Below are 9,726 nucleotides of genomic sequence, written 5' to 3' on the forward strand. Positions count from 1 at the left end.
CAGCTGTCACTCCCACCCCCAAGTCACATGGGACTCATTTACTCACCTCTGCCTGACATGGCCAAACAAATGGCCCTTCAGTAAGTGTCATTAGTATTAATTCCCCAGGGCAGATCCAACCAGCCCACTAGGTGGCTGCAGGTTGGGATTGAGAGGCTGGAAGAGGGGCAGGAGGCCAGGGCTGGGGTAGCAGAGGCCGTGGGTCAGGACTGAGGGTCACCGGCAGTGCTGGAGGAGAGCCCAGGCTGGGATAGCAGAGGGCTGTGGGTTGGGATTGAGGGCCGGTGCTGCGTGTGTGTTGCAGCCACCCCTGCTAACCCAGCTGGCTCGGTTGGGGCCGGTTTAGTTGCAAACACAGGTGTGACCTGACTTCCCAGGCACTGGAAGGTTGCCTGGGGCCTTCCCAGACTCTTAGCGACTGACTGTACTGCTCAGAAATCCCCACCCCACTCTGCCTACCCTACCCACTCAGCCCCCTGGGGCCATCACACTGGGTGCTGCTGCATAGACCCTGACCCAGATGGGGGCCCCGCATCATGCCGGACACTGCACAGAGACACAGCCCTGAAAAGCTTCCAGTCTAAATAGACAAGGGGAAACTAAAGCACAGAAAGGAGAAGGGACTTGTGCAAGGTCAGTGGCAGAGCTAGGGATAGAACCCAGGAGTCCTGGTATGCCCTTTGTGCCTGTATGGGGCTCCTGGGTTGGCATAAGCAACCCTGACTCTGAGCAGGGACAGTCAGCTCATCACAAGGGGAAGGCAGGCACTGTCCCAGCCACATGGGGGAGTGGGAGGGGGGAGGTTCTCTTTGACCTTCAGCCTCCTCCACAACCTGCTAAACGGGTTTGGAAAGTCCCCAGAGCTTAGGGGAGTGGGGGGTGAGCAGCAGGTTAGAGCAGGGGGCTAAGAGTTAGGACTCCTGGGTTCTATCCCCAGCTCTGACTATGGTGTTTAGAGAACCCACTCCCCTCTCCTTGTCCCTGCCTACATGGCTCCTGGGAATCAGGACTCCTGGGTCCCTGTGTGTGTGTCAGGTCAGAGAACTCAGGACTAGTGATGCCCCCAGCTAGGACTGGGCCATACTGGGCACAGGGGAGATGCCTTGGGGATCCCTGTGGCACCTACACGAGGTGCAGGACAGGGCAGTGGGGGGGTCACCTGGTGGGCAACTTCCTCGGGCCCAGTCAGGGCAGCTACAGCAAGTGAACTGATACATGTGCCCTGCCTAGGGAGAGCAACACCCACCCAGTTAAATGGAACGTGATGCCCGAACAGGCCATGACTCCTCCTCCCTATTGGTTCAGGCCTTGCTCCTTCCTGCCCTCATGTCTTGGCTCTGTCCACCTTAGCCTCTGCACCCCCCCGGGTCCTGGCCCCACCCTGTTCCCCTCTAGATACATCCTACCAAGGTAAAAAATGCCATCCTCATGGTGCTGGGAACTGTCACCTACCCACCACTCCCAAATCCAAGGGAAGGGGCCATTAACTCTGCCCCTTGGGGGTGAGGCAAACGCCAGGTCATGAGGAAAAGGGTTCACAAAGAGGTTTGGAGGCTGGGCAGTCACTCTACACTGACTGGGAGAAGCATTTCCAACAATGTTGCCCTGCTCTTGACTAGATGTCGCTTCCGCCCAGAGCCAGAGATAGAACCTAGGAGTCCTGACTCCTCACTAGACAATGCTGCCTCTTACACCTACTACTGAGCCCCTCCACTCCTTGGGATCCATGTTCCCTCTGGGATGGGGCTCCAGCAATTCCCCCCATGTATCTGGTGAAAGGTTTAGGGTATCATCTCTGACATCACAGGGGGCTGCCTGCTAACACTGTAACCAGGCAGGACAGGCATCCCTTTGACCAACATGACACCCTCCTGGTAACCAGTTAACTGTGTCCCTCCTGCTATCTAGGTAACCATCCCCATCCCCCCAGTAACTACAACAGTAGTCTCCTGTAACTAGGTAACAATCCCCTCTGTAACTAGGTAACCATTCTCTCCTCTCCCCAGTAATCAAGACCGCATCTTCCTGGTACCCGGGTAACTGTTCCTGTACCCCAGCTGGTGCCATCCTTGTCCCATGCTAGGAGCTGCCCAGAGACAGGAGTGGGTCAAATTCTGCGACATGTTCTCTCAGCTCTGATTCAGGGTCCTCCCAGGGACCCAGCACCTATCACAGCCACCGGTACATGGAACCAGGATCAATTCCCAACATTTCCCCTGCCATCACAACTCTACCACAAAAACCTTGTGCTGCTATTCATCCCCTGGTCAGTAGCTCCTCCCTCTTAGAGCAATGGTCAGGCCCTCTGCAAACCCAGGTAGGCATTGCTGTATTAGTTACACAATCCCCCAACCCTTCCCACTAGCCCATTAAATATCAAAGGAGTGGGAACCAGTTTTAATTAAGATGCTGGCACACGTGAACAGCAAAGCTCCAGGGTTAGCAGTGCCTGAGAATTTCACCGGCAAGCCAATCAATGCTTTCAGGAGCCTCAGATCAATGGGACATGGCTGCAGCGCATCTCCTGGTTGCTGTCACTTAAAGCAAGGTCCCAACACAAGGACCAGACTGCGAAGTAAGCAGAGACAGCATTAAAAGAACTGGAATTTTTCTGGCTGATAAGCTGATTTAGAAGGGTCCTAACACAGTTATCAGCCAGAGGAATCATAAAGGAAACATGCCTTATAACAAGAGACTCATGGAGCTTAATCTGTTTAGTTGAAGAAAGAGAAGGTTAAGAGGTGACTTGATCCCAATCTATAAGTACCTACACATGGGGAAAAAAGCCTTTAATAATGGACTCTTCCATCTAGCAGCCAAAGGTCAAACACAAGCCAAGGGCTGGAAGTTGAAGCTAGACAAATTCAGACAGGAAATAATGCCCAATTTTTTAATAGTGAAGTAATTAACCATTGGAACAACTGACCGAGAATTGTGATGGATTCTCCACTGTTGGTGTCACTAGGCATCACCCTAGGCAGGGCGGCTCCAGCATTTGTGCCGCCCCAAGCAAAAAAAAAAAAAAAAAGCTGCGATCACGGCGGCAGTTCAGTGGCAGGTCCTTCGCTCCTAGAGGGAGTGAGGGACCTGCTGCCCCCGAATTGCCGCAGGTGCCGCCCCTCTCCCTTTTCCGCTCCAAGCACCTGCTTGTTAAGCTGGTGCCTGGAGCCGGCCCTGACCCTAGGTAACTCGGGGTGGGGTGGGGTGGGGTGGAAGACCATGAGAGTCGATGAAGCCCCCCGGCTCTAGGCCAAAGTGAACCAAAGCCCCTCCGTGTTAAACTTTACTAACCTCACAGGCCAGCAGCTGGAAAGTGGTAGTGATAAGGGGAACCTACATGCTTCTAGCTGAAGGACAAAATAACTTGCAGAAGGGAACATTGCGAACAAGCTACACAGCCAAGGTCATTTAATGTAACTGCTACAGGGGGAGGAGAGGGGGTAAGTAGGGAAGGAAGGGGGGAGGAAGGAAAGGATAAAAAGGGAAAAACTGCTTGTATCAGCGCGCTTGATTTGAGACATGCTGGTCTCCTAGTGCCTATTCAGAGCTCTTGAATAAACTTTGTCTGCTTCTCCACCCTGGTGTGTTCATTGGCGCGAAGCACACCGGGCAACAAACCCCGCTGTTGCCCCCCTCGGGCCTTCTGTGCCCGCAACACCATCACTGGCAAATTTTAAATCAAGATGAGATGTTTTTTCTCTAAGATCTTTTCTAGTCCCAATGGGAATTAATCATGGCCATCCTATGGCCTGTTATGTAGTAGGTCAGACTAGATAATCATAGGGGTCCCTTATAATGTATGTGGAGATTTTCTTAGTATCAGCTGTTTATTTCCACTAGATGCACCAGTCCTGAAAGAGAGGTGGTTGCAAACCTCACAGGGGATGATCTCTTCTCTCAGGGATCTTAGACAGAAGACCAATGCCTGGGTCCCGGGGAAGTCTCCAGTTAGAGAGATAAAGGCAGGAAGCAAACTCTAGCTGCTTGCAACAGCGACGTCCCAAATGAATGACCATTACAAAACTAACAAGGAAGCAAATCTTCAGGACTGAGCACTGCTTGCAGTAAGACTGTTTAAACAGCATACCCTGCCATAGCAATGTTATCACAATATCGTTATCCTAGGGACCAAGCATGTTGGGCACTGCACAGACCCAAAACTGAGATCAGGGCCCTATCATCCTCAGAGATGCCTGCCATCTTAGCCCTGCCCAAGCCAGCTTTGCCAATGCCCCTCAGTCCTGACCTGCCCCCCTCCCAGACATATTTTTGCTGATTTTATGGGATAAGGGAGGCAGAGGAGATGAGTCAAGGAGCAACAAACTCAGTTCACAGGTGACTCCTAAAATCTGCGCAAATTCTAGCCTCTGCAGAGGGCTTTATAATGGAATACGGATGTGAGAAAAGGGAGGGCCAGGGTTCCCCACAGGCTTAGGGGCTGCTCACAGCCCTTCATCCCCACTCCCTAGGAGCCCCATTGCAATCCTTATGCCCCTAGCACAACTTGAAAGCCCTTGTCTCTTGTCTCTGACCTGGGGGAAGCCCTGCCTGGTACAGGGAGCTGGGGGAGTGGGGTTGCTATTCTCACCTATGGCCAACAGGTGGCAGAGTTATGGTGAGTCGGTGGGGGTGTGTGGAGGGGACTGAGGATTTAAAAAATGCCTTGGAAACATGGCAATGTGGGTGCTAGGAAATGGCCTTGCGCCTGTAGCTTCTGCTCCACCATCCTAGCCCTTCCCCCCAGCTGTTAGTGCCTCTCGGTCCTGACCCAGTCTCCTTGCCCCAGCTCTGCTAGCGCCCCTCAGTCCTGACCCACAGTGTCCCCTCACCCCCTGACAACTAGACCTGCATTCCCCCTCCCTAGTATCCCAGCTCTCTAGCTCCCATGCAGCCCCCATGTATGTATGTGTGTGGAATTGACCCTGTTCATAATAGAGCCAGGGGAGGGAGTCTAGGATGCAGCTACCTCTGGGGTGGGGTTATTTATATAGGGACCGCGGTCCAAGGAGAACATCCCTTACCAAACACCTCCCCACCACCTGCAGCACAGCGACCCCCTCAACTCCCTAGAGCTGCCTTACAGCATTGGGGTTAGCACTGGCTGCCAGGGCGTGTCCCCTCCTGAGTTCCAAGCCCGCTCCCTGCAGCACAGCACCCCTCGTTCTGTTCTCAAGGAGGCAATGGGTCCGAGCAAAGGAGATAAGATCCATTTTAATGTTGTCTACAAAGTTCCAAATCTCAGTGCATTCTGGGATGGGGGGGGTCAGGTGCTTGGGAGAGGGATGGGGTCATGCATTAGGGTGGTCAGAGGTCAGGCATTGGTGTGAGAGAGTGAAGTGCCAAGGTCAGGAATTGGGGGTGATGGGGTGGGGTGCAGGGGAGTTTGGGGGCTCATGGGGTGTGGACCCATCTGATCCAGTGCTCCTAGCCCCCAGCTGCTGCCTCAGTTGCTCCATGCGCTGCTCCATATGGTGAGTGAACGGGTGCCTTGCCCCCAGATGCCGCCGGTAATCTGTGAGGAAAATCCGGTGACCAACACTGGCTCATAGTCCCCCCTGCCCTAAGGCCCCAGCCAAAGGGAAGGAGGGGGGCACTGTAGGTGCAAGGGCTCCACCTAGTGGGCACAAGTAGTTGCATCACAGGCTCACCCCCTCCCTGCCCTGTGAGGAGTTAGCCCCCTGCTTGGAAGCCACCTTCCCTCCCCCCTCCCCAGTGTTTATGGCAAGCTTTATGTCATCCTTGGGCCCGCTCTTTGCAGGGTTTCCCATCTATTGGATGGCATTGCACAGCACGTGCTGATTGGCCAAGGGACGGGGTCAGGAGTCAGGGTCTTGGAATTGGGGGGAGGGTTGGACAGGCTTGGATTCTGGACAGTGTCACTCCACTGCACAGTGTTGTTGCATTACCACGTTGGGGGGGAGGGGTCATGTGGTGTAACATTGTTAGGTCGCATTATGTTGCACCGGGGGCTCACGCAGCGCAGTGTGGTTGTATTGTTTCACCCGGCGCAGTGTGGTTGCGTTGTGTCCCTTGGTGGGGGGTGGTTGCATGGTGTTGCTGGGGATGTGTCACCCGCACAGGGAGGTCACAGGGTGCTGTATTGGGTTGCAGTGGGTCATTCCCTTGGGCTGCCATGTTGCATGGTGTCACCCTGCTGCATTAGGTGCTGGCTGGGGTGGGATCCCATTCCCTGCTGAGCTGACACCCCCAACTTTACCTCCGCCCATCACCCCTGTCCCCCTCACCTTTCAGGGTCTCTGTTAAGATGGCCAGCACCTCCTCCTCCATCAGCCCCAGGAGGGGCAAGGGCACCTGTGATGGGACGGGGTGGCTTTACCACTGGAGGCTTTCAGGTCTGGGAGGGAGGCAGGGCCGGCTCCAGGCACCAGGCACCCAAGCACATGCTTGGGGTGGCACCTGATAAGGGGCGGCGGGGGGAATGCGGCGCGGCATTCCGCAGGGGGGGGGCGCTCCGGAGGCGCGGCGCTGGGGGGGCGGGCTCCGGTTGCGCGGGGCTCGGCGAGGGGGTGGCGCGAGCGCGGCGCTGGAAGGGGGTTCCAGCGGCGCTCGGCGGGGGGTGGGGGCGGGCTCCGGCAGCGCTCGGCGGGGGGCGTCGCGGGGCTCGGCGCTCGGGGGGGTTCTGGCGGTGCTCGGCGGGGGGGCGGCGTGGCGCTCGGCTGGGGGCGGGGGCGGTGCGGCACTCGACGGGGGGGCTGGGGGGGCGGCGCTTTTTTTGCTGCTTGGGGCAGCAAAAAAGCTAGAGCCGGCCCTGGAGGGAGGTATCCCCTCCTCCCTGGCCGTGGAGTGGGGGAGCTTAGTGTCCAGGAGGTGATTCCCTGCAGCCCTGACCCTCCCTGGGGGGATTTCTGAGCACTCATCCACATGATGAGAGCCTCAGTTCTCAGTGGTGCCCTGAGACTGGGGGAGGGCACTGTGAGGAGGTCCTTTCCCCATTGACATAGGACCCACGTGGGGCATTAGCCTTGTGTGTGTTCCCTGTGGGTGGGTGGAGGGAGCTCAGGGGATCATGAGAGATGCCTAGACTGGGGTTCCCCATGAGGGCCCCAAACTGGAGCATCAGAGGTGATGGGGGACTGACTCAGGGGGAGGGAGCCCCATAAGAGGGCAGCAGGAGGGGCTGGGGTGATCAAGGCCGGAAGACAGGCCACCATGGGGGGTTAGGGAGATTGTGCGGGACACTCTAGGGGCTCAGGGTAGAGGTATTGAGAGGTAGTCAGAGGAGGCTGGGGGCAGGTGCACTAGTGGGTCAGGGCTCAGGTCAGATGGACGGGGGCTGGCAGGAAGTTCAGGTCTGGGTAGGGCGGGAGCATACCATCGGAAGGGGGAGAAAGGCCCCATAAACCATGGGGGGGGGGCAGACTCACAGCTGCTTTGCAGTCCCGCTCGTGTTTCCTCAGCCGGTGCCTGTAAGATTGATTCTGGACCAGTGATGATGCGCAGAGAGCGTGAGATGGGAACAAACAGTGTCATGCACACCCTGACTGCCTGGAACCTCCCAATGCCCCCTGCCACCCACCCCCACCTTGAACCCCACTGTGATTGCCTGGGACCACCCTATGCCCCCTGCTCCCCACATCCACCCAGCACCCCCACCCTGACTGTCTGGGACCATCCTACACCCCCTGCCGCCCACCCCCACCCTGCACTCCATCCTGACTGCCTGGGACCATCCAATGCCCCCCATCCCGCACCCAGCACCCCATCCTGACTGCCTGGGACCAACCAATGCCCCCTGCTCCCCACCCCCACCCTGCATCCACCCTGACTCCCTGAGACCACTCAATGCCCTGCCCCCACCCCTGCTCCCTAGCTATCCCCACCCTAGCTATCCTGGGCTTCCTCCCCAGCAGAGAAAGCTGAGAGGTGAAGGGCAAGAGGCCTGGGGGAGGGCCAGGCCAGGCTGTTTCCAGGCTCTCTGCGTTAAGCTTAGCTTCCCCATCCTACCAGGGGCTCTGTAATGCTGGATTCCAGTGGACTCACTGGCTTGCTTGGAGCAGATCCCCCCAGCCATGTCACTCCCAAGGAGCAAAGGCTCTGCCAGGAGTCTGAACTCGCTGGGACTGGCTGTGGAGCCTCAGAGGGTGCTGGAGCCCAGAGGCCCAGTCCTGGGCGCAGAGCCGCTGGACTTGCCCTGGTGAAATGCTGAGCCCAGGGTCTGACAAATAATAGGGCTCCTCCCAAAGGGACGGTAAGAGTATCTACAGATCCGAGATGAGGGGGTCTGGCTGTACCCACCTGTGTTAGCTGGTCCACGTGGTAACCCCGCTGGTGTGCCAGTCTCCAGTGGCTGATGCGACTCCCTATGGTCCATACAGTGCTGCCCATGCCTGAGGGGGCAGAGTGACTGAGCTTGAGGTAGCCGGGGGGGAGGGGAGGGCTCAGTCTATAACCCCCACCCACCACAGATCCAAAAGCACACAGGTATCCCTCGCCTGGTGCTGAGATGCAGCCACCTCTGGGGTGGAGAGCGGGGGCTGTTTACACTGGGATTCCTCCCCCCATGACTCACCTGAGAGGGTGGTGCGTGACTCCTGCTGGGCGAGATGGGCTGAGGTCTCTAAGGCTTCAGCAGCAGGCCCAGGTTCCTGGTGGGAGGAATCCCTTTAGAGCAATTGGGGGCAGCCCAGATGCCCCCTAACTCCATCCCCAGGCCTTCCCCTCCTCCTGTGGCTTTGCACCCCTGGCATCTAAGAGGCGGCTTCCTTTCCCACCCCCTCCCCCACAGGCAGCCCCTTCCTTGGAGTTGGGGAGGGGAGTGTGCAGGGCAGATGCCCAGATCCCACTGCCCCCCAGCCCTCCATCCCCCAGTCACTCCTACCTCCTGACAGGCACTGTCTGGTTCTTCTGGGTAATCATGGGGTGGAGGGGAGGTGCCCCTGGATGACCTGCGGTGGGAAGGGCATCCTGGTGAGAGGAGAGTATCCCCCGCCCCTCTCCAGATCAGATCAATGGGCCCGCCTGTCTTCCCCTCTCCCTGCCCAGGAGCAGACCTGTGGGCCCATCCAATCCGGTATCTCCCTCCCCCAGCTCCAGGCCAGACTGTGTTCCTATGTGGGGGGTGACTGGAGCCCTGGAGTGGAAATTCCTTTAGCACGGAACAGCTAAAAGCTTCTGTGAGGGGGGTGGATTCCATTAGGGGCATGAGAGCAGAGTCCCCTGGGGGGCATGGAGATGGTGGGGGGATGGAATGGGGAAAGCAGCATCCCTGAGGCAGGTAGGGAACTGGGATGGAGAGGCTGCTGCTGCCCCACAGGCAGGGCCGGCTCCAGGGTTTTGGCTGCCCCAAGTGGCGCAAAAAAAAAAAAAAAAAAGCCGCGATCGTGATCTGCGGCGGCAATTCGGCGGGAGGCCCTTCGCTCCGAGTGGGAGTGAGGGACCGTCCGCTGAATTGCCACCGAATAGCTGGATGTGCCGCCCCTCTCCGGAGTGGCCACCCCAAGCACCTGCTTGGCAAGCTGGTGCCTGGAGCCGGCCCTGCCCACAGGGCAGATCAACCCCCACCCAATGAGGCTGAGCTGTCTGCCCCCCTCCCCAAGGGTCCCTGACTCCTGGGCATGACACAGTCTAGTTGTGACCCCCCTGACCCAGCCATGTCCCCCAAGGACAATTTTCCCATGGATCCAGTGTTACATATTAACCCCCCTTCCCCAACTCTGTCCCTCCACCCCCAGTCACTAGAGGTGGAGAGGCCCAGATGCCAACCCC

At 57.7% G+C, this 9,726-nt stretch overlaps 1 long non-coding RNA gene across 1 annotated transcript; it reads right to left on the reverse strand.

Moving 5' to 3' along the window:
• Positions 1-5,215: 5,215 nt before the first annotated feature.
• On the reverse strand, positions 5,216-9,071 carry LOC101935587 (uncharacterized). The gene is made up of 5 exons (XR_010589540.1): positions 8,840-9,071; positions 8,531-8,606; positions 8,257-8,348; positions 7,386-7,425; positions 5,216-5,512 (listed from the first exon to the last, which is right to left on the reverse strand). It is a non-coding gene; the product is annotated as an uncharacterized LOC101935587 (long non-coding RNA).
• Positions 9,072-9,726: the final 655 nt, after the last annotated feature.

Source organism: Chrysemys picta, chromosome 7, assembly GCF_011386835.1.
Source record: "Chrysemys picta bellii isolate R12L10 chromosome 7, ASM1138683v2, whole genome shotgun sequence".
Taxonomy (NCBI): domain Eukaryota; kingdom Metazoa; phylum Chordata; order Testudines; family Emydidae; genus Chrysemys; species Chrysemys picta.